The sequence below is a fragment of the Aotus nancymaae genome, unplaced genomic scaffold (assembly GCF_030222135.1).
Source record: "Aotus nancymaae isolate 86718 unplaced genomic scaffold, 86718_ANA_hifiasm-v0.15.2.pri h1tg000011l, whole genome shotgun sequence".
NCBI classification, from domain to species: domain Eukaryota; kingdom Metazoa; phylum Chordata; class Mammalia; order Primates; family Aotidae; genus Aotus; species Aotus nancymaae.
This window is the reverse complement of record NW_026988422.1, coordinates 45,672,069-45,698,299: the sequence shown is the minus strand read 5'-3', so window position 1 is coordinate 45,698,299 and position 26,231 is coordinate 45,672,069. Positions and strand designations below refer to the sequence as shown.

Genomic DNA, 26,231 nt, shown 5'->3' with positions numbered 1-26,231 from the left:
TCTACCTACTAGTTTCCCATTGTCTAGTTACCGCCTAAATAATTTCATTATGTTTCCACTTAACTACCAGCCTCAATTCTCCTTCTGAGTGCTCCTGAAAGAGTGAATGTTCCCACCCAAACTGAAGACCACGGAAACCACCGTTGCAGGAACCGTGTGACCCTGAGTACATAGAGCTCTGCAGGGAGAAGGGCACATGGCAAGCTTTCAACTCTGGATGGAAATGAGGAAGCCCAGGAACTCCATGCTTAAGTGTTTGTACACCCAGCCTGGATCTGGGAGTCCAGCATTCTTTAGCAGGGGCTAAGGAGAAAACTGGGATTGACTTTTAAGCTCTAATTACCTAGGAAACTTCTGAACCCTCGGGGCCCCAGGTTATACCTCAGACCTCATGAAGCAGAATTTCTTGATGTAAGTCTCAGGTGCATGTTTTTTGTTGTTGTTGTTGTTTTGTTTTGTTTTTTTAAATCTCAAAGAGATTCATACACACAGGTAAGGTTGCAGTCCACGGTCTTCCCCTAGTACAAGAAGTGGGGTCCTCATACTTCACAAAAGATCTGTGTTCCACCTCCATGCCTGACCCCAGACCTAACTGTAAGACCTTGGGAGTATGTGTGACAACCTTCCCTCCCTGAGGGGCAGACAAGAATGTCAACCAGATGCCAAACCATCAGATGCCTGCCATTCATACAAAAGGCAGAGTGCTGCACTCCACCATCCCCCAGTCCCCAGGCTGCCTTGGAGGGAAAAAGACCCAAAGGCAAGCTCCTGAGGAAAACCGATCAACTCCCACCTGCCTCCCCAGGTAGTACTGTCATTTGATTGGCACAGTTTCGAGACAATGCATTAGAAACAACAGAGAATTTGCTGAGTGGAAGAACGGTAGGAGGTCTGATGAGAAAAACAACCCCTGCCAGGAGGAGAAAAAAGGTGCTTTCTCCTTCAGCTCTGTTTGGATAACCGGTAGGTGAACTCCGAAAGTAAATGACCTGGTTTCTCCAGCTGTAGCCCAGGCGCAAGATACTTCTGTTCCTAAGCAACAGATGCCTAGATTTCCCATCCTAGCTCACGCTGGAATAATTGAATTCCCTGTTTCCTTTACGGCTCAGCCCCTGCTTCCTACCTACCTGCAGGGCAGAAGCTTGAAATGTGCTGTCCCCCTTCCCTAGTGCTATCTCACACACACAGACAATAATTTTCTGAAAGACTCGGTCCTGTTCTTTTTGGGTACAAGGAAAGGAACACAATCTAGAACGCCATCTGTCTTCCTGAAATAGCCAATAGTGGCACTATTTTTACCCAGCAATTATCAAACAAATGGAGTCATTTGAAAGAGTCACAGCTGTTCCTTGGTGTTATCTCAGTACAAATATGACACAGCGAATGCTGATTTTGTTTTCTGCTTTGTGCCTCATGTACACCAAGGCAGTGATAATTTCTCAACCTCCCATCAGAACACAAGTCAAAGTGTGTACTCCACAACTGAGTCACTTAGGCAAATTAAAAATCCCTCATTATCTTGATTACATGGTCAGGGTTTCATTAAATGTGGTTCTCATTTAAAAAGCAAATGCAATGAACTGCATATTTCAGAGTGAGTGCTAGGAAGCTTTTTAATCTCACAAAAAACAAGTTTTTTTCCTGGTTAAACGCAACCTGAAACAAGTATCAGTATTCCTGATTTTATATGTATGTTAGCATTTTTAACAAAAAAGCAAAATTATGCAAGATGAATCCGACTTTTCTATTATCAACCTTCATCATAAAATCAGGAAGATGCCCTATTGAAATAAATATCCCTAGTAAGTTAAACACACACTCACACACACACGCAACTCTATCAAACATCTGTCATTCTTTTTATTCACCTGTATCTGAACCCTAGGTTAGAACTAGGTTTGGGAAATTCCTCACCCTAACAAGACAGTGGTCACCTCCCACAATGACTGCAAAAATATTAAAGACTTGCTTTCCCAGCTTCCTTGGCACCTGGGACAAAGGGGCGTGGCCTAGGCACCAATTAGACATATCCACCTCAGTGTACAGAGATCATCCAGTGTTCCCTCTGGGAATAGAAATGCTACAAGGAATACAGAGGTTCCGCAGTAGCAGAGCTGGTGCAGGCATGCACTGTTCGGTATCAATGGTGCCTGGAGTGCAGTCTGCAGCCTCTAGTGCTCTGCAGTAACAGGAGTACTCACCAACCCAGCTCTGCAAGCTGACTTGGGCTCTGTCCCTGGCTTCATAGCTACAACCTAGCTCTCCAGCCCTCCCAGAAATCTGAGAACCAGGCAGCATCTTTTAAACAATTCATTTGCTGCTTAAATCAACCAGCCCTGGTGTTTATTGCCACAGTCAAAAACCTTACATGAGAAAAAGAGTTTTAATGTTTTAACCACATGAAGACCAATAATATCCTTAAAGTTTCTGTTACCCTTCAAAATTTCCAATCTCTTTCCTAATTCTTTAGGCTCCAGTCTTTATTTTATGTACACCAAATCCACATAAATGTCTCTAATTCCCAAAGATTCCCTGATTCCTCACTTTCAACTAGGAATGTAACCAAACATAGAAAGGTGAAAGTCACAGAAGGAAGATACAGGTTGACACAGCCATTTTCTTATAAGACTGTTCCCCAAGGATCAAGAAGCATTACATCTATACTCTAAAGCCATAATACTGATATCAGGTGATGTACAGAGAAAACCTCATCAGTTTTGAGCAATGCTTCTCAAACTGTAATCTGCTTATGAATCTCATGGCAATTGTGCCAAAGCATAGACTGATTTAGTAGGCCTAAAATTCCACAGCTCTACAAGCTCCCAGGTGATGCCAGGCTACTGGTCCCCAACTGCACTGTGCATAGCAAGGTTTTCAGTGCTCAAGTAACTATTCCAATGTCCCCAGAATAAAACTGTCCCAGAGAAAAAAAAATTTAGTGTGTTCTCTTTCCATTTTCTGGATCTCAACTCCTCTACTTTTCCTTTTAATTTTATATTTAGAATAACCAGACTCTAACGTGGCGACACATTCCATCATTTGGCACATGCCTCACACAAAATGGAAAATTTCTTATGTGCAAAGTTTTAGAAGATGTGTTTTAAAAAAAGATCTTGCTTCATTGGTTCTGAAAATGTTCAAGTCTATAAAACTAGCCTATTTAATACAAGAGCCATTTAGACTTTCAGTTTGGATATTACCGAGAAAATTGTCTATTTTATGGTCCCAAAGAATCTCATTTGGATAGACTCTTTTTTTTTTCAAATATAAATTAAAAGTATAAAGACTTATCTTTGAAGCACCATAATGCCTGGGCATAAAGGTATGATGACACAAAAAAGAAATATTCTCTGTACCTTGTCTGCTGTAAAAACATATTGTGTATGTACAGTTGTTCCTCAGTATACACAAGGAATTGGTTCTAGGACCCATCACTCCCTGCATATATCAAAATCCACATATACTCGAGTCCTGCGGTAGGTCTTGTGGAACCTACCCACACAAAAAGTCAGCCCTGCAGATATGTGGCTTTACCATATATCCCCGTAAATACTGTTCGGTGGGAAAACATCCATGTGTGAGTGGATCCACACTGTCCAAGCCCACATTGTTCAAGGGTCAACTGTATTTCCATGTCTCACTTTCCTCTCCTGCACTTCATAGAATTTTCCATAGCAATGTCTTTGAAAGGGACTGTCCCTTGTCAATATGAACAAAATTGTCTTGCAAAATACAAGGCAACTACAGTTCATAGCCACCATCCTCTATAAAGCTGGTGCCATCAGCAACTCTTTCCCCCAAATTCATCTCCAAAATTGGCCATCATATTTTTCTGAGAATCAATGCAACTACTGAAGGCAGAACATATTCTTCTTTACTTAAAACACTGACAACTCCTCACTAAACACATCCAGAATTTCACAATACGTAACAAAATTTTAAAAGGCCCACCATCCCATTTTAATACCTCTAGAGACAACTGCAATTAGTTATGGTTTCCTAGAAGGCCACAGGGTAGAGGAAGACATCATTCCTACTTTTAGCTATCATAACATGTAGTTCTGTTTTTTATATGATAATGGATAGCTTAGATTAATGATCAGAATAAAAAATGGTTCAGTAATTGGGGACATTTTAGCACTCTTGTGAATATTCACCATTGGGGTGTTACACATGGATTCTCTTCCCACTTTGCTCACTTTGTACCTCCCCTACTCATGTGAGAAAAGGATTTTTAGAATTAAAAAATGCATCAAAGTTAGGCTATGAATAAATGTTATTCAAAAAAATATTTGTTTTCAGGTGAATATTCTGAAAAATGTCAAGCTCCATGGCCACTGTGCCTGGGCAGTAAGTACAGAGGAAGGGGTCGGTGGCAGCCAGGGATCATGGAAAGACGGTAGGAGAAAAAGGAAAGAAGGTTTGTGAAGAGCCAGGCAAACCCAGCATGACAGAAAAAGGCCTGAGATGAACAAGGAAAAAATGCCTATCTATCCTCTTACACCCTATTTCATTCTGATTGGTTGTGGCATGGTGGTTTCTCTTCAGATAATGGGATAAGCCTACAACCCTTTCAGGGAAAGAGTTAAACTTTTTCAAGCAAGGACTCTGCAAGTTTGCAATAGCAAACATTAGGGCCCGTTTGAGATCACATACTTAAATTTCACAGGTTTTTACAACTCATGGGCTCTCTTTTCCCAGGAAGGCTGTATCTACAATCAATATTTCAGTTGGCCCATTCTCAGTAAAACATTGACCCCTCGGCTGGGCGCGGTGGCTCACACCTTTAATCCCAGTATTTTGGGAGGCCAAGGCAGTTGGATTACAAGGTCAGGAGTTGAGACCAGCCTGGTCAACGTGGTGAAACCCTGTCTCTACTAAAGATACAAAAAATTAGCCAGGCATGGTGGCATGTGCCTGTAATCCCAGCTAGTCAGAAGGCTGAGGCAGGAGAATCACCTCAACCCAGGAGGCGAAGGTTGCAGTGAGCTGAGATTGCACCATTGCACTCAAGCCTGGGCGACCGGGCAAGACTGCATCTCAAAACAACAACAACAACAAAAATTGAACCTTCTTTAACAAATGATTGCCTTTCATGAAAAAAACAAACAGATAAGGCTAATAAATTTGCTTTTGGATATGTCCTATCTATGAATACAATGTTTTAGTATGAGTCTCATCTGTATTCTACTTAAAATCAAATTCTTGTAATTGTAACTGCTTACCAGGAAAGATTAATGAAGTATTTTTACCAAAGTGTAAACAATTTATGCAACACAGTCAACAGATTGAATTATGCATTCAAACAGACAAGAGCTAACTCCCCGCCCTGAAAGACAACAAAACGAGAGAAACCATGAGCTGTGATGAGGGCAGTTAAACCAAAGTCTGTATTTCCCAAAGCACAAAACAGAGTAGAGAGAATTCTATATGGGATGTGCCCTGGGCCTCAGCAGCCCGATGCCTTTCTATTCAGTTCCTCTTCTCAGTTACCATGAAAATAATGAGCAAGAAATTGTCTTCTCTTGAGAAGAAACAGGAAGGGGCAGGAAAAGCACAGTGAAGAGTTGAGGCTGCTGAGATCCAGTTAAATTCAGGTGAACTAATGTAGGGAGATCGCAAACATGTTTCAAATCAAGACTTATCTTCAAATTGGCTGTATTAAGAACTTTTAAATATAGATGAGCCAGCCACAGGTATGATGATATATTAAGGGGGGAAACTATAAATAATCCAGACATCCAAAAATAAGGGAAGAGCTAGTATAAAAAAGATAAATATTTAAGACGATTGATATCCCAATTACCCTGACTTGATCTTTGCAGATTATATGACAGTATCAAAATATTATATTTACTCTAAAACATATGTACATCTATTATGTATGCGTTGGGTTATTCATTATGCATCAATCGATGCTATAAGACAATATGTCAAATGTTTATAATTGTTTTAAAATCAGGGTATGAAGCTACATACATAGTGTGTTTGAAATCATTAATAACTACTATTTACTGAACATTTCCTATTTTATTTTCAATCTCTGCTACAATATTGCAAGGAAGGTAAAACTGTCCACACATTGTACAGGTAAGAAAATGAGTCTTAAAGAGGGTAATATTCTCAAGATAAAAAAGGATTAAATATGGAACACTGATAATAAATTGTAGGGTCAAACAACTCCAAAGTCTCATTTTACTAACAATATTGCCTAAAACCTTTTTTATTGACAAAAAAGTTTACTTTTTACTGTTTACTAACAATATTGCCTAAAAACTTTTTTACTGACAAAAAAGACTGAAAGAAAATGTGCTATAACACTTTGTAGAATGGCATTTATATCCTTTAAGATACTGTGTATAATGTGGTATTGTTTTATAATTATCGTAGTTTCATGTGGAAAAGTTAGTTAAGGAATCCAGCTCTGATCATAATATAGTAATAAGGATTAAATTTATCTTTCTGCCTTAAATAACTACAACACTGGACAAAATATATAAAATAATGATTTTAAGGAAGCAGGAAAGCAGGCAATGCTAAATGGTGATCCCTGAGAGAAAGAACAAATGATTAAAGTGATCCCTGTGAGTGCCCCAGCTCACTGCCTGGAGAGCATATCATGGAACAGGGAAGGGGAGCCCAAACAGACCCAGAACAGAGTCTTGCTAAGTTGAATAGAAGCAGGATGGAGTTTGGGGAAATGATGGTGACTAGGATTTGTGGGGTAAAGCACTGCAGAAGAGACATTCACAGACAGAGTGCTCCGGAAATCTGCAGAGGATTTCCTTTGAGTCTTTGAGTACAGATCAGCACGTGTGTATTAAGAAACTAACAAGGCCAGGGAAAAAAACACCAGAAAGGTACAATCAAAAAATCCCTAGAGCTTATAAAAACCTGGGAATAATTTATGTTCTCACCAGCCAGTGTGTAAAAAAATGTTAATAAACAGAGTATAAAATGGAATACTTAAAGGCTGATTGCCTCAGTAGTAGGGCCAAATTAGCAGTAGATTACAGGATGATTTATACCCACCTAAAAAGGCTGAAAAGCAAGTTTCAACAAAACTAGATGAATTCAAGCTGGCTTAACTGCCTTCCAGAACATAGCCAAAAATATTAAAGAAATAAAATGAACCACTATCCAACAATATAAAATTCACAATGTTTAACATCCAACCAAAAATTAGCAGGCAGGCAAAAAAGAAAAATGTGGAGTGGGAGTCAGAGGGATTCAATAACTAGAAACATACCTCGTAATGACAGAGATTATAGAATTATTAGGCGAGGCAGTTAAAACAGCTATTATAAATGTACTCCACAAAAGCATATTGAGAACAGAAGTGGAAGATAAAAACAGACATAAATCAAATTTATGGAGATGAATAATATAATAACTGAGATGTAAAATACACTGATGAGATTAACAGAGATTAGGCATTGTAGAAGAGTAAGGGACATGAAGATACTGCAATAAAACCTAGCCAAAATAAAACACACAGAGAAAAAAGACTTTTTAAGAAAAGAGATTCAAAAACAGACAACATCATGTGTCCTACCATACATATAACTGGAGTCTCAGAGAAGAGAAGTGTAGCAAAAATATTTGAAGAAACAATTGACCAAAAATTTTACCAATAGGAAGAAAATTATAAACCCATGTATCTAAGGAGTTTGGCAAACCCCAAGAAGAAATAATAAGAACACCAAACTAAGGTACATCATCATCAAGTTACTAAAAAAAAAAATGATAAAGAAAAACTGAAAAGTAGGCAAGCAAAAATAAAAAGACATCACATTACATACGAAGCAACAACAATAAGAATGACAATATATTTCTCATCAGAAACAATGCAAGTCAGAAAACAGTGGAACGATATATTTAAAGCAATGAACAAAATAGCTGGCAAACTAGAATTCCATACCCAGCAAAAATATACTTCAAAAATGAACGTAGTTTTTCAGACATACAAAAGATAAAAGAATATATCATGAGCATCACTGCACATAGTAAAGGAAGTCCTTCAGTAGAAGGCAAATAATACCAGATAGAAATTTACACCTACACAAAGGGATTAAGAGCATCAGAAATGGTAAAGAGTAAGTAGATACAATTTATTTCTTATTTTTAATATACTTAGAGAAGATAACTTTTAAAACAAAGATAATAACATATTGTTGAGTGTCTTGGTCAAATTTGGCTTCTATAACAAATTAGCAGACTGAGTGGCTTAAACAGCAAATATTTATTTCTCACAGTTCTGGGGTCTCTTTAGAGCCTGCCCCCAGGTTTGCAGACATCATCTTCTCTTTGTAATCTCACATGGCAGAGAGCAGAGAAAGAGAAAGCAAACTCTCTCACATCTCCTATTATAAAGATACTAATCCCATTCATGAGGGATCCATTCTCTTGATCTAATTATCTCCCAAAGCTTTCACCTACAAATGCCATCACATTGGGCATTAGGCTTTAATGGGTGAGTTGTGGAGAGACGCAAGCATTTAGTCCATAGAAGTTGGGTGTAAAACATGTGTGGCAGTAAAATGTATGACAACACAAAGACCAAGAGAGAAGAAATAGAAGTATACAATTTTAAGCTTCTTAAAATATGTGGGAAGCACTATAATGTTATGTGAAAGTAGATGGTGATAAATGTAAAAGTTATCCTGTAAACTCTAAAGCAACCACTGAACAACAAAAAAGAAGAGCTAATAAGCCAAAAAGAAACCTAAAATATGTTAATAAATTTTCATTTAATCCAAAAGAAGGTAGGAATCAAAGCAAAAAGAACAAAGAACAGATAAGACAAATAGAAAACAAATAATAAAATGGTAGGTTTAAATCCAACCATAATCACCTTCAATGGAAGTAGTATAAACTCACCAACTGAAAAATAGATTAGAAAACTGGATAAAAGAATAATACTCAACTATGTATGCTATCTACAAGAAATATACTTTAAGCAAAAAGACAGAATTATTGCAAGTAAAAAAGATAGAAAAAAGATAAACCACACTAAAACTAATTAAAATAAAAACGAGTGGCTATACTAACGTTAAATCTCAGAATTAAAAAAATTACCAAAGAAAAGGATCATTTCATAATGATAAAGGGATCAAGTCATCAGGAGTACATAGCAATCTTGAATGTTTATTCAGATAATAAAAAATTTCAAAATGTATGAAGCAAGTGCTGATGGAATTAGAAGGATAAATATATAAACTAATTCATAAGTATTATTGGATATTTCAATAGCAGAACCTCAATAATTGATAGAAAAAGTAGACAGAAATTCAATAAGGATATAAAACACTAGAAAAACACTATCAATAAAATTAATCAGCATTTATAGAACAACCAACAAAAGCAAAATACATATTCTTATGACGTGCACATGGGACAATTACCTAGACCATAATCTGGGCAACAAAGCAAGTCTCAACACATTTAAAAGGAATCATCTCATACAAATGTTGCTGAAAGAGAGTTAAACAAGAAAGCAATAAAAAAAAAAGTTTCTAGACAGTTCCCCCAAATATTTGGAAACTAAAGTACATACTTATACATATCCCATGATTGAAAGAAGTCAAAGGGAAATTTTAAAATTTTTTGAAATGAATAAAAATGAAGACAAACTATGCCAAAATTTATGCAATGTAGCAAAAGCAGTCCTTATAAAAATACAAAGATTTAAAATCAATGTTTCCATTTTAAGAAATTTGACAAAAAAGAGCAAAATATAACAAAGTAAGCAGATGAAAGGAAATAATAAAGATAAAAGCAAAAATCAATGAAATATTTTTTAGTAACAGAAAAAACTGAAACGAAATGTTATTTCTTTGGGAAAAAAATAAATAAAATTGATAAACCTCTAGTCACACTGATAAAGATAAAAAAAGAGAGAAGGCACCGTTCTCAGAAAGGAGAGAAAGGACATCTCTTCAAATCCTAGAGACATTAAAAGGCTTACTGGAATATTATGAATGACATCACGCCAATAAACTTGAAAATGTTAATGAAATGGGCAAGTTTCTTGAAACACATATATTATCAAAGCTACTCAAGAAGAAACAAAACACAAAAATAGCCTAATATCTATTAAAGAAATTGAATATGTAGCTTTAAAAAAAAAAAGCCTCCAGGACCGGATAACCTCACTAAGAAATTAGAGTAAATATTTTAAGACAAAATAGTATCAGCTTTTCCAAACACTTCAAAAAATGGAAGATTAGGAAATACCTCCCAATTCATTCTATGAGGTCAAAATTATCTTGAAATCAAAACTAGGGAAAAACTGTAAGGAAAAGTTATCTTAATTTTTATTTTTAATTATTATGTGTACATTATAGTTTTACATATTTATGGGGTTCATGTAATGTTTTGATACAGAAATACAATTTTTAATTACCAAATCAGGGTAATTGAGGTATCCATCATCTCATGCCTTTAGCATTTCTTTGTGTTAGGAACATTCTAATTCCACTCTCTTAGTTATTTTAAAATATACAATAAATTATTGTTAACTAGCATCACCCTATTGTGCTACTCAATATTAGAAGTTATTCATTCTAACTGTATTTTTATACCCATTAACTATCCCCACTTTATGGCCCCCTCGCCACTACCCTTCACACTCTGGCAACTATTATTATACTTTCTACTTTAAGCAAAGAAAATTTAGAACAATATTTTTCATGAACAAGAATATAGACACACAAAAATCTTAAAATTTATCCAAAGAAACTCAACATAAAAGAGATAATACATAAGACCAAGTGGAGTTTATTCCAATAATACAAGACTGGTTCAACATTCAAAACTCAATGTAATTCAACATATTAACAGACTATTCAAAGAAAACCATATGATCTTCTCAACAGATGCAGAAAAAGCACTTGGCAAAATTTAACATCTATTTTTGATCAAAACTTTCAGCAAACTAGGAGTAGAAGGAAACTGCCTCAACTTCGTAAAGAGCGTCTATGAAAAATCTACAAGCAACAGCAGACTTAACAGTAAAAGACTAAATGCTTTCCCCCAAGACTAGGAGCAAGGTCATCCTTTTCAACAGTACAAAGTTGTTAAATCACTCCCTAAGTCTTTCAAATTTTTTATGCTGATGTAAATAATATTGTTTTCTACTGTAAATAATAATATATTTTTTATCATAAATAATATTGTCTTAATTGCTAGTATACAGAAAAAAATTTTTTATATTTTGCCTTGCAATTTGTTAGATTCATTTATTAATTCTAGTAGCTTTTATGTAGATTCTAATTCATAGTTCAGAGCATATGGGTCTTCTAGATGGGTATAGGGGAAATTCACTGAAGACAAACTAGCAAAATTCTCGTAAACCACATGAGGAAATGAGTCACTGTGAGATTGAATCAGCAAATAAAGCGTTTTATTTCTTCCTTTTCAACCTATACACCGTTTATTTCTTTTTCTAGGCAAATTTTAATGTACAAACAAGAAAATCCAGGCAGAATTTATTCATAGAAAATGATGAGTTGGGCCGGGCGCGGTGGCTCACGCCTGTAATCCCAGCACTTCGGGAGGCCGAGGCGGGTGGATCACGAGGTCAAGAGATCGAGACCATCCTGGTCAACATGGTGAAACCCCGTCTCTACTAAAAATACAAAAAATTAGCTGGGCATGGTGGCGCATGCCTGTAATCCCAGCTACTCAGGAGGCTGAGGCAGGAGAATTGCTTGAACCCAGGAGGCGGAGGTTGCGGTGAGCCGAGATCGCGACATTGCACTCCAGCCTGGGTAACAAGAGCGAAACTCCATCTCAAAAAAGAAAAGAAAATGATGAGTTGATTCTAAAATTTATATGGAAATAAAATGACCTAGATTACCCAAAACAGGATTTTAAAAAAATGTGGAAGGATTTACACTACCTGATTTCAACACTTATTATAATATAAAGCTACAGTAATTGAAGCAGCGTGATATTAGCATAAAGATAGACACATAAATCAATGAAAGAGAAGAGAGACTCCAGAAATAACCTCAAACATATATAAATAATTTTCAAGAAAAATGCCTAGGTAATGCAACTGGGAAAGGATAATCTTCAACAAGTGCTGTTAAAATAATTAGATGTGCATATGAAAAAAAAAATGATCCTAGACCCTTAGCTCACAATGTAAGTAAAAATATAAAATGCATCACAGATCTAAATGTAATATCTAAAACTATAAAGCTTCTAGGAAATAAACACTGGAGAAAATTCTTTTGACTTTGGGTTAGGCAAAGATTTCTTATGACGAACACAGAAGGCACTAAATACAAAAGAAAAAAACAATAATTGAATTTTATCAAAATTTAAAATTTTTACTGTTTAAAGCATGCTGTTAGAAAAATTAAAAGGTAAGCCACAGACTACAGGAGAATATCTGCAACACATATGTCTGAAAAAGAACTTGCAGGCACACTAAAGAACCCTCATATTGTAATAATAAGACAAACATAATTTTTAATTGAACAAAAGATTTGAACACACACATTACCAAAGAAGAGGTATAGAAGTCAAAGAAGCATATGAGAAGATGTCGACATAATTAGTCATTGGAAAAATGCAAATTAAAACCAACAGGAGAGAGTATCTTACAACCATGAGAATGACTAAAATAAAAATAAATTGACAATATCAAGTATTATAGAGGTTGTAAAGCAACTGGAAATGCCATACTCTGCTGGGGAGAATATAAAATGGTACAGCCACCATGGAAAACATTTTGGCAATTATTTTTTCCTTTCTCACCCACCCCACTCTTCCTTTTTTGGAAACTTTTTGTGGAGCTAAATGTGTGTACATCTGCCATATAACCCAGCAAGTCAACTCCTAGGTATTTACCCAAGAAAAATTAGAGCATATATCCACACAAATACTTATACATGAGTATTCATAATTCAACAGTTTGGGGTTTTTCTTCAGACTACAAAGGTGGTTCCTTTTATTTAGGTAAACCTTAAAGATCTCATTTTGATACTAATTCAAAATGCCAAATAGGAAGACCCACTTTCTGAATAATTAAAACCATTTACATTTTAAACACGTATTTCTGTAGGATGTATTCTATCATCTGAAATATTAATAAGATCCAAGAATTTCTTAACTAAACAGTAAACTGATCCTAAGTATATACTCTTGACAAGACTAAGTTTACTGCACCTTAATTCCAGGTATAAAATGATTTAGAGAGCATTTTGACTGGGGGAAGTGGAAAATAAGGACAGATAAATGATCTGCAGTTTAAAATACAAAATCCTGTCACGTTACATCTCACATGTTCAAAACACCCTCCATGTGCTGAAAAAAAAAAATGGCTCTCAGAAACAGTAAATCTATTAATAATTCATCTAATACATAACAAATTTTTAAATTCCTTATAAAAAAGGAGCCCATGTATTCACAGATACTGTAGAATCCCTGGCTTCTATGTATATTACTGAAAAACGCAAATAAATATATCTTTGAGGTATTATGGCAATCCAAATCTTTCTCATCAGACTATACCAGTCACCTTAGTACTGTGGAAATGTTCCATCGATTTTGGAGCCCAGGCCATGAAGCCCCCCACAACATCCCAAACTGTTAAAGAGTCTAACTCTTGAGCTGCTGCTAAGTATTGGAAAATCATCACAGCTTTCTGTGATTCATTTCCCAGTTTGCAAATCACAGAAATGGGGAGAGCAGCCCTTTCTTGTGTGCTCTGCTTCCCTTCCCAGATTGCTTCTCCTAAGATTTTCAGGCTCTCCGCATCCCTGTGTTCCAAATGTTTCAGAGGGATGTGTAGGCCATGAGGCAAACAACAGATGTCCACCCCACCTGAGGCCTGATGTCCAGCAACAGGTGGGGTGCCCCAGAATCCAGAAGTCGCTTATAGTCGGTGACAGAAAGTGACTCAAAGGGCTCAGTAACTGCAGGGAGTGGCATTTATCGGTGGCTGAGGAACCACAGAAGGCTTCATAGTCCAGCAGATCAGTCACAGTGGGCCATTTCCTGCAAGCCACACAGTCGAGCCTGTGACTCCACAGCCAAATACAGCGGAAATGCCCTCTTGTGGCATCAAAGAGAAACAGGCTGCCTCTGTAAGAGGAGCCCAGACCCGCAGCGATTTCCAGCACTTCCAAGGCCCATGACACCGAGCACCCCACCGTCCGCGCAGTTGGTCACTGTCTCCGCTGGGGGTGGATGGTTGGGGGAAATCGCAGCGATAGCAAGGCCCACCGTCATAGTGGTAGACTGTGATTTGGCCCTCGACGTGCAAGGCACTGGCTGATACTAGCGACCGACCCACCAGCACGCATGAGTCAGTAACCAGGTAGCGAGGGGGCGCGTTGTCCGAGCAGTTGGCCACCACATCATATCTGCGGGCCAGGTTCAGGGCAGTGGCTGGCGTACGGCACGCATTCCACCACTGAATTAGCAAGGCAACCGAAAAGGCCTTAGCCTGGCCAGCCGGTGCCTCGCCATGCAGCACTTGGCTGGCCAGGCTGCTAGTCTCTACCACGTCATAGTCCGCAAGGCCAAGGCGGCCGACGCCGGTCATTACCAAGTATTGCGACAGTGGACAGCCGAACCAAGGCAGGCCATGACTAGCGCGGACACGGTCACCAGGCGCAGCTGTCCCTGCACACCCAGCTCGGGCAGCAGTAGCTGCCGGCTACAGCACAGAATCTCCTTTCGGGACAGAAAGACCTTTGGTGGCAGCAGCAACACCAGAACCAGCAGTTCTGGCTGCGGTTTCTGCTCTGCCAAAAGGGCCACCGCCCCCTTCCGCTTCAGGGAATTTAGTTCCTTCTCACATTGGGCAACTTCAGCCTGTAAGGTGAGTGCCTCCTCCCAGGTCATAATAGTTTTATTCATAATAGTCAAAAATTGTAAACACCCCCAAGTCTACCAACTGATGAGTAAATAAACAAACTGTGGTCTATTCATACAAAAGTATATTCTTCCACATAAAAAAGAACAAATTACCAGAATAGTCCACTCAATTTTGAATAAGAACAAAGTTGGAGGACTGATACTACCCAACTTCAAGACATGCTATAAAACTACAGGCAATGTAGCATTGGTGAAAAAATAAATTGATCAATGGAATAAAACAGAGAGCCAAGAATTAGAACCACATACATACAGTCAACTGATGTTTGACAAACGAGCCAAGACACTACAATGGAGCAAAGATAATCTTTTCAACAACTGGTGCTGGAACAACTGGGCATTCATTGATATGGCAAAAAAAATGAATCTAGACAGACATTTCATCCTTCACAAAAATTTACTCAAAATGGATCACAGCCTTAAATATAAAACACTAAACTAAAAAACCCTAGAAGATAACATGGGAGAAAATCTAGATGATCTGGATTTGGTGATGATTTTTTAGATGCAGCACCAAAGGCACAATCCACAGAAGAAAGAACTGATAAGCTGGACTTTATTAAAATTAAATATTTCTGCTCTATGAAAGACAAAGTCAAGTGAATGAGAACATAAGCCATAGAGTGGAATAAGATATTTGCAAAACACTGTCCAATAAAGAACTATTATCCGAAATACACAAAGAACACTTAAAACTCAGCTATACAAATGCAAACAACCTGATTGAAAAATGGGCCATACAACTTTGAAAATACACCACTAAAGAAGATGCGCAGATGGCAAATGATGTTCCACATTATATGTTGTCAAGAAAAGGCAAATTGAAACAATGAGATACACACTTATACGAATGGCCAAAATCCACAATACTGACAACACCAAATGCTGGAGAGGATGTGGAAAAATATGAGCTCTCATTCACTGCTGGTAGGAATGCAAAATGGTACAACCACTCTGGAAGACAGTTTGGAAGTTTCTTACCAAACTAAACACACTTTTACCATACCAGCAATCATTCTCCTTAGTATTTATCCAAAGGAGTTGAAAATATATGTCCACCCAAAAATTGCACATGAATGTTTATAGGAGCTTTATTCATAACTGCCAAAACTTGGAAGCAACCAAGATGTCCTTCAATAGGTAAATGAATAACAAACTGTGGTAAAGCTAGACAATAGAACATGATTCGGTGCTAAAAAAGAAATAAGCTATCAACCCATGACAAGCCATGGAGGAAATTTAAATGCATATTACAAAGTGAAAGAAGACAACCTGAAAAGGCTACATACTGTATGATTCCAACCATATGACATTATGGAACAGACAAAAACTGTGGAGGCAGTAAAAATATCAGTGATTGCCAGGGGCTACAAAGGATAGAAGGATGAATGCGCAGAGCACAGAAGATGTTGAGGGCAGTGAAACTACTCTGTATGATACTATAATGATGAATGCATGTCACTATACATTTGCCCAAACTCAGAGAATGTACAACACCAAGAGTGAACCCTAATGTGAACTCTGGACCCTGGATGATGACGATGTGCCAAGGTAGGTTCATCAATGGTAACGAATGTATCAGTCTAGTGGGAGATGCTGATAATGAAGAAGGCTATACATGTGTAGGGACAGGGAAAAGGTGGGAAATCCCTTCACCTATCCTTCAATTTTAGTGTGAATCTAAAATACGTCTACTTTTTAAAAGAGTATATAAACATTGATGCACACAAGAACAATGATGACTCTCCAAAGCATTAAGTGAAAGAAGCCAGACACAAAAGATGACATATGATATGATCCCATCTATACAAAATTCTAGAGAATACAAAACTATTGTAATGGAAAGAAGATCACTGGTTTCCAGGGTCCGGGACGTGGGAGAGGAGATTGACAGCACGGGTGCACAAGGGAAACTTTTAGCTTGAGAGAAATGTTCTATGAGTGTGGTGGTAGTTTCAAAGCTATACATTTGTCAAAATTTATAGGATGGTACACTTAAAATTGGTGAATTTTACATGCAAATTATTCTTTAATAAAGCTATAAGAATAGAATAAAGCACACATACCTCACTTTATTGCATTTCATTTTATTGTGCTTTTCAAATACTGTGTTTTTTTTACAAATTGAAAGTTTGTAGCAACCCTATATCAAGCAAGTCTATCAGCACTATTTTTCCAATGTATGTGCTCACTTTGTGACTCTGTGCCAGCATTTTTTAGCAATAAAGTATATTTAACCAAGGTATGTATTTTTTAGATAAACATAACTTTTATAAGCACTAAGAAACCAAAACATTTGTGTGACTCACTTTATTGAAATACTTGCTTCATTGCAATAGGCTGGAACTGAATCCCCAGTATCTCCAAGATACACCTACAAAAGAATACTATCAAACAGGCTGGGCATGGTGGCTCACACATGTAATCGCAGCACTTTTGGAGGCTGACATGGGCAGATTGCTTGAGCCCAGGAGTTTGAGACCAGCCTGGGCAACATGCTAAAACCCCGTCTCTACAAAAAATACAAAAATAAGCCAGGCGTTGTGGCACATGCCTGTAGTTCCAGCTACATGGGGGCCTGAAGCAAGAGCCTGAACCCAAGAGCTCAAGGCTGCAGTGAGTCACGTTTACACTGCACTCTAGCCTAGGCAACAGGGTGAGACCATGTCTCGAAAATAAACAAAAAGGATATTATCAAACAGAAAAGTAAAAGACATCTGTGATTCAACCATCCAGATATTACCACAGTTAAGACTTCTCTGCATTAAAATGTTTATATTTTTACCAAAAATATTTGTAAATTTTGCGATTTAATTTTGCAAATTGGTAAGCTTTTTTCACTTAACATATCCTGAACATTTCTGTGTCCGTAAAGAAATAGAATGACAACATGACCTCTAACGGCTTCAAAATAGTCTGCTGGATACATATAAAATAATTGATTCAGATTCTTTCCCAGCTGGTGAGGACTGTTGTGATGAATCTCATTATCAGGAATCCCACTCTCTGATCACCACCTTCCACACTTCTAGTTCACTCCTTCCTGGTCCTACATTCCAACTCTAGCAAACTTGATTCTTCCTGGTCCTAGGTTCCGTCAATCCTACCACTTTCTTCACTGCCTCTCACGCTCCTCATCATTGCTTTCTTCTTCCCACAGCTTAAAATGCTGTAGTCAGTCTCTGTACACCTCACTTGAATACTTCCTAAACGCTTGCATCTTCCCACTGCATTAGACCCACTTAGCAAAACTACAGCCTGGTAAAAATCCAACACTGCCTATATCAACACAGCTAAACGAGGCTGGATAAAAACACTCTTGAACCAAATAGCCTCACATGAAATTCATGGCCGCTAGTCTCAGGTGGATCCTCAATGCAGTGAAGCAATCTTTCTACTTTTCCCTACTCCATTTGCTCCCACTCTCTTGGCCCAGTGCCTCTTAAACTATGTGTTTTGAGGACTAGATGTTTTTATTTTCAATCCATTATAGTCCAATACTTTTTAAAAATACAATAAAAATGTTATAGCAATGTCAAGTGCTATAAAAGTTTCTAAAAGCTTACCCTCACTTTCTGTACGCATCTCCTGGCAAGCCAGTAACCAAGGGCTCCCCAACTGGCCACTTTGTGTACTGCAATCCTAGATCTCAAACTGCCAGCACCTCCCCACCTCATTCACTCTCAGTTGATCACCTTGCTCCCTCTTTCACTAAAAAGGAATGAAAGACAATCAGTTCTTACTGATATGCAAATGATGTTTACAAAGATTATTACTATACTTCTATAATTGTTTCTCTGCTGCTTTGCAAAAAAATGAAAAATAAAAATAAATCACACCAAAACGAATACAGACTAGAATGGTTTGTTGTTGGTGTTTAGAAAGAAGCAGTTCTGGCAAAGTAGCTCTGCTACTTGTAGCAAACCGTATACATAAAACTTTTGTGCAATCTAGAGTGACTTTTTCCAAAGATTGTTAACTGTTTCAAGGTGGAACCATTGGAACTTACTGAACCACAGTAGAAAAGACAACTATTTAGCCTAATTGAGGAGAGGGGTACTATATATTTCCATGGCAACCGTACATGGGTACATGGACAAGGTCTGTCATCTTTTTAGAGGCTTGTTTTATATGCCCCCGACCTCGTCCCCATCTTTTTGTTTTCTTTTGAATGTACTTTTCAAAAAAAAGAATTTTAAAATTATTTCAAACTTAGAACCTTAAGATGCCTTCAAATGGATTTATGTTAGTCCTTAGGGTGTCAATGTGTTGCTGCTTATTTAAATACAGTTTGGTTGGAACCCCAAGCCTGCAAATGTCCTCCCCACACTTCCCAGATGCCTTCATCTTCCTATGAGCACCTGAGCTAGGAATCTCAGGTGACTTAATTTGGTTTTCCAGTGCTGAAGTGGCTTCATTGTCTGGGGTATATACCCAGGGGTTCACCATGTGGCATCAGGAAAATTTGGGACACAGACACACACAAGGAGTTTAAGAGCGGAGGTTTAATAAGCAGAAGAAAAGAGAAAGAAAACCAGGTCTCTAGGACAGGGGTCTTCCAAGTGGAATAGATGGTCTGGCTGTGGATGCGCCTGATTTTACAATCCAGCTTGAGGAGGTGGTGTCTGATTTAGGTAGGGCTCACAGACTGGTTTGATCAAGTGTGGTGTTTACGTAGCACACGCAAAAGCTAGTCGCCCCACCCTAACCTTATTATGCTAATGAACTCTCCATGTCTGGCACCATTTTGTCTGCTCTTTACTGTACACATGGCTGGCAGCTAAGGGAAGATGGAGCCAACATGTCTAGTCCCTAGTTGCTGCCAGCATTCACCAGTGCAAGCTCCCAGCTTGGCTGTGTATGTCTGCAGCTCGACTTTACAGGCTGCTCTTTGTTAGAAAATGATTTGGAACTGCTTTTCATGAAAAAGAACAGCCTTACCGAGGACTCCCATACTCTGTCTGCCTAAGTGATTTCTTCTTAACTCCTGTATCAGTGCCTACTCTATTGAAAAATTAGGTTTTCATTCTTTAGAAGACATTTATGGAAGTGTGCGTTTCCTATCACAAGTTCACATGCAAATTTTTTTATTTAATTTCCTTGTTGCGACTTATGCCAAGTAATTATGAAGATTTTTTTCCTGGGTATTTCAGAAAGGCTATGAAGTTGGAACAGGCAAATCCTGGTTATGAAAGCTTTAATTTATCTACCTCATTTTTTACTTTTTGTAGTCATAGTCTCTGCTTTCTTATTTTAAGACCACTGAAGTATTCCCAGGCCATGTCTTAAACTTAAAAGTTGATGTATTGGTGGGAAGAACTGAATGTTCAAGATTATTTTCTTATTCCATTTTTTTTGTAATCTCCTTTTGTACATGTAATAATATGGAACATATGAATTATTGTTGCTCTAATGATTTAACAAGAAAGGAGAAAGAAAGATCCCAACTTATGGGCCGAAAAGTCTTTCCCTGTATGTGGAAGGCCCTGATTGAAAGGTAGACCTGGGCCAGGAGCGGTGGCTCACGCTTATAATCCCAGCACTCTGCGAGGCCGAGGCGGGTGGATCACGAGGTCAAGAGATCGCATCCTGGTCAACATGTTGAAACCCCGTCTCTAATAAAAATACGAAAAAAAAAATTAGCTGGGCATGGTGGTGTGCGCCTGTAGTCCCAGCTACTCAGGAGGCTGAGGCAGGAGAACAGGAGAATTGCTTGAATCCGGGAGGCAGAGGTTGCGGTGAGCCGAGATCGCGCCATTGCACTCCAACCTGGGTAACAAGAGCGAAACTCCATCTCAAAAAAAAAAAAAAAGAGAGAAAGAAAGGTAGACCTAAGACCGCCAAGTTTTGTCTCTTAAGTTGTTGCACCTTGACTTTGGGATTCCCTTTTTTTTTTCTTTTTTTTTTTTGGCCAAGTTGTGCTTTTCCTTCTGGAATTGTAAGTGAACACAACAATACTACCTGCTTACACTGTAAAGTGGATACTGTTACAGAGAACACAGCAGTGGCTTTCTCACTGTTGAGATGATAACGTCTTGTGAATGCATGATCCACAGAGGAAACACTGTAATTGTACCACTGATGCTGTCTGCTGAAAAATGAATTTTTAATGTTTTTCCCCATGTCAAAAAAACAAACAATCGAAGGGACCAAACTTCCTTACCATATATTCTTTCTTCCCTTTTATTAGAGATGAATTGTTTATGTTTCCATCTCAGGTCAAATCCTCCATTTATGTACAGATTCCAGCCTCTCATCAACTCAAAGACACTGTTCCATCAATTCTTTCTCTCCTGTGTCAAAGATTTTTCCCTTTCTACTGAATTATTCCCATCAGCGTACATGCTATTATTTCTCCCATCTTAAGAAAAAAATCTCTTGCCCCTACTTCCCCTCCAACCTCTTGATTCCACTCTCCTTTAGTATTGTCTATATGTTCTTTCCAGCCCCTCTTCCTTAGCCAACTCCAACCAGGTCTACCCCACCACTCCATTACATTGATTTCTCAAGGTCACTAGGGAAATCCACTTTATAAAATCTAGCAGTCAACTGCCAGTCTTTGAAGCAGATATTTTCTGTGGTCTATGTCATGTTCCCTGGGCCCACCTCTGATTTCAGCCAAAGCTGCAGATGGTTCTACGCTCACCAACAGCATTCCTTAACAAGCATCCACCTCACCTCTCTCTACTTTCTGCCTCAAGGTTTCATTCACAGGAGCTTGCAAAGCCCAGAAGTAGAAAAGAGTTAACACTCTCAAGAAAACCCTCAACCAACGGGGGACCGGACACATGGCCCAGCTTCCCATTTTCTGAGCAGAAAATTGTGGTTGGTGCTTTATATCCTTCTTAAATGTCTCAGTGGAGCTGACCCCACAGTCTACAGCAACCATCTCAATAACACCCTTTACTGGCTTTCTTCTTCCACTGTCTCACTTCCTTACTCTCTCATTCCAGTTCCTGGGATCATCTCTCAAATAAATACCTTGTCCACCATTTCTGCCTTAGAGAACCCAAACTAAGATGATCCTCATCTAACTTATCAACCACATTTGACATGGCTGATCATTATCTTTCTTGAAACAGATTTTTTTTTTTTTGGCTTCTAGGATATTAAATATTGTGTGTTTCCTCCTACCTCACTGACTGCTCCTTCTCATCCCTGCTAGTTTTTCCTCCCTTAACTCTGGATCGTTGGCCACATGTCTTTCATGCCTATGCTTACTCCATTGGTGATGTCAAATCACGGTGTTAAACATCACCCAAATGCTGATGACTCCCATATTTCTATCTTAAGCCCAGATCTTTCCCCTGATCTCTAGGCTCAAATACCTAACTGCTTATTCAGTATCTCCATGGGATGTTTAACAGACACCTCAGACTTGGTGTTCCCAAAACAAAATCCTTATTTCCACTCCTCCCTGACCCTCACCCACCCAAACCCACGTCCTCCACAGTCTTCCCTTCTAAATTTATGGTATCTCCTGCCCTCCAGTTCCTCAGGGAAAAAACTTTAGAATGATCTTCAATATCTCTCATACTCCATATTCAGTCTATCTGCAAATCCTGTCCATTCTATCCTCAAAATAGTATGTATGTATTTATTAAATAGTATATGTGCATATATATAAAATATTATGTTGGAGATAAATGTGTATATATCTCTAAAATCTGACTATTTTCAGCATTTCCGCTGCTACTCTCCTGCTGCCCTCATCTGTTGTCTACATTCTACCTAACTGGTGCCACTGTCACCCATCTTTATCATCAAAGCGGCAGCCAGAGCAATCCTGTTAAAATGTATGAGTTATATCACATTGCTTCTGTTATCAAAACTCTTCATAGCTTCAAATCTCATTCAAAGTAAAATCCAAAGCCTTCCCACCAGTTTCCAGGGACCATCACATCACATCTGGCGTCTATCACTTCTGTAATCTCCCTCCTCCTGCACTCCCTTCCACTCACTCTGCTCCAGGTGGGGTAACCCCTAACCATTCCACAACCACACCACATACACTCCTGACTTCTCCTTTTTATATCTCTTTGCAAACATTGGAGATAACATTTGAGTGGGAAGATACAAAATTCACATGTTAATTTTAAATGCTATTTGTCAGTCTTTTCTTCAGCTGTGTCAGTTCAGATTTATTCAAACCACTCAGATTTATTGCTAAAGGACTGGACCCTCTTTCATGGGTCTGTTGGGTTTTGCTCCCAAAAAATGAAGAAGTAGAAGAACTTTGCCTGGACATTATAAATGATAAATAAATAACAACATAACTGCCACTCTACTCTTAAGGTAAATTATTTTTCATAATAGTTTCTAGTAGCTTAATAGTCATGCTATTAAATACATACGAAGATGGTCCCCAAATTAGGATGGTTCAACTCAAGATATTTTTCAACATTACAATGGTGTAAAAGCAATATGTATCCAGTAGAAACCATGCTTTAAGTACCCTAAAACCATCCTGTTTCTCACTTTCAATATTCAATAAATTACATGAGCTATTCAGTACTTTATTATAAATATAGGTTTTGTGCTAGATGAGTTTGCCAACTCTAGGCCAAAATAAGTGTTATGAGCATATTTAAGGTAGAGTAGGCTAAACTATGATGTTTGGCAGGTTATGTGTATTAAACACATTTTCCACTTATAATATTTTCACCTTATGATGGGTTTATACACAACCCCATCATAAGTCAAAGAGCATCTGTATACATCTGTAGTTCCATGCAAAATTATAGTCTAATTAATCCACCAATAGGTGCAAGATAAGTTTGTTCCTTTGACCTTCCTTAGGAAATTAACTTGGACTCAGATAGCATTAAATAGATTCTGAAAATGTAAACATGCCTTAAGTCACCTTTTGACTTGAAGGATTCTGTCTTCGATTTATAGTTAATGAATTATAAAAAGAGACAACTTTCTGGACACCAAGTTAACAATCAATAAATTTATCTCGGTCCTTGTAGATAAAGAACTCATATAACCTTGCTTCCCCATTTCCTACACAAGCAAATGTGATGAGAGAAAAACCCAAGATGCTAGATTTTCACTAATATGAGACAAGCAAAAGCCCACAAGTCCTTTTCTACATATAGGCAGGGTGAGAGTGATGGAGATATCCACTGTGCATGCCATGGGCTAAGCAAGTGGGAAAAAAAGAATAAGCAACAGTTTTTATAAACTTAGGTAAGTGTGGACAAAAACACACTGCAGAAAACTGCTGCTCCATATGAATGTAAACACACATATATACACACGATAGAATAACCACGAGTGATGCGTATGTTTCTAGGGAGGCAATCGATGTTGGGTTCCTCTCTTTCCTCACTTTGCTAAATTGGTCAAAGGAGTCCAAGGAAACCAGTTTTCTCCCTAAACAAACGCACAAGAAGGACTCCCAGATGGGCTGACTTTCTGGGTTGGCAAACCAAAGCAGTGACATTATAAACATTGAACATGTGAAAAAAAGGAAAGGCACAAGCAAAAGCCAATCCACTTACTATTTCTTACTAGAGTAATAGTGACAAGGGCCTCCGAGAGAGGTATAAGCCAAGCACGCGTGCGCGTCTGTGTATCGTGTGTGTGTGTGTGTGTTTATAGTATAATTTTTAAAAGTAGGTAAATTTAGTATTAAAAAATTAGGAAATGCCAAAAGAGATTTTAAAAATCAATAAAGTATATTTTAAATTTTTTCATCCAACAAATTAGCCCCTTTTGAAAAAAGTGGCAAAATTGCATTATTTATAAGATAATCACTAGATATATAAATACCTTAATCCACAGTGGTGTGATCTAGAACTCAAGTTTAAAGTTGCATCATGAATACTAATGATTTCTTTCAATCTTACAAATATATCTATACCTGTATATATATATGTGTATATGTGCATCTGTATGTGTACACATACATCAGGGGTGTGTAGTGTGTGTGTGTGTGTGTGTATCAACCTAATAGATGTAGGCTAAAGTAAGTGTTCTGAGCATATTTAAAGTACGGTAGGCTAAACTATGATGTTCGTAGGTTATGTGTATTATGTGTACACATTTTCGATTTACGGTATCCATATGCATGTATATATAGACACATTTAGACATTAGATCAAAAGTCCAAATGTTATGTCCTTGATGAATAAGATGTCCATGAGAAATCCTAATAATTCCAAAGGTAATCACAGACTGAAAGACTTCCAATAATAAATTGTGCTCCCACTACTATTTCCCTGGAAGCTCCTTAAAAACTCATTCATTCCCGTGCCTGAGTTTCCCCATTTGCAACATGTAAGTGTCTTCGTTCATTCAAGCTGCTGTAACAAAAGGCCATATGCTGGTGGCTTAAAAACAGTAACAATTTATTTCTCACAGTTATGGAGACTGAAAAGCTCCAAGATCAAAGTGCCAGCAGATCTGCTGTCTGGTGAAGTTCTGTTTCCTGGTTCATAGACGGTACCTTCTCCCTGTGTCAAGGGTACCAAGAAGATAGTAGAAGGAGCAAATGAGCTGCCTTAGCCCTATTTTATGAGGGTACCATTCCAATTTATGAGGGTACCGCCTTCATGACCTTATCACCTCCCATAGGCTCCACCTCCTAATGCCATCACCTTGAGGGTTAGGATTTCAACACATGTACTTGGGGAGACACAAACATTTAAACCATAACAGGTTTCTCATTGCAGATTTAAAACTGACCCTAAATGTAGCAATTGTGAAAAGATGCCCAGCCTCTAAAGGGCCCCAGTGACTCAAAGGTCCAAATATTTTAATTCTTCTGACTTTAAGCTCTGTTTGGGACAAGTAAAGAACAAGGCCGGGTGTGGTGGCTTTTGCCTGTAATCCCAGAACTTTGGGAGGCTAAAGCAAGTGGATCACTTGAGGTCAGGAGTTCGAGACCAGCCTGGCCAACATGGTAAAACCTCACCTCTACTAAAAATACAAAAAATTAGCTGGGCATGGTGGCACACATCTGTAATCCCAGCTACTTGGGAGGCAGAGGCAGGAGAACCACTTGAACTTGGGAGGTGGAGGTTGCAGTAAGCCAAGATCACGCCACTGCATTCCAGTCTGGGCAACAGATTGAGACTCCATCTCAAATTTCAAAAAAAAAAAAACAATGAAAAGTCAAACTCCACACTTTAAATCATTAATAATACAACAGGCAATAAGCCTCTGTGTTTACAATATCAATCTGACTTTTAAAAATCCTAATCAACTTTCTTTCAAATGAAAAATACATGTTGCTTTTAAATAATCTTTCACAGCAAAGTCTCAGGATACAAAATCAATATGCAAAAATCACTAGCATTCCTATACACCAACAACAGACAAGCAGAGAG

The 26,231-nt window shown here is 38.1% G+C and overlaps 1 pseudogene; it reads right to left on the bottom strand.

Annotated features, from left to right (window-relative positions):
• Nucleotides 1–13,532: 13,532 nt before the first annotated feature.
• LOC105708291 (adenylyltransferase and sulfurtransferase MOCS3-like) lies at nucleotides 13,533–14,862 on the bottom strand (annotated as a pseudogene).
• Nucleotides 14,863–26,231: the final 11,369 nt, after the last annotated feature.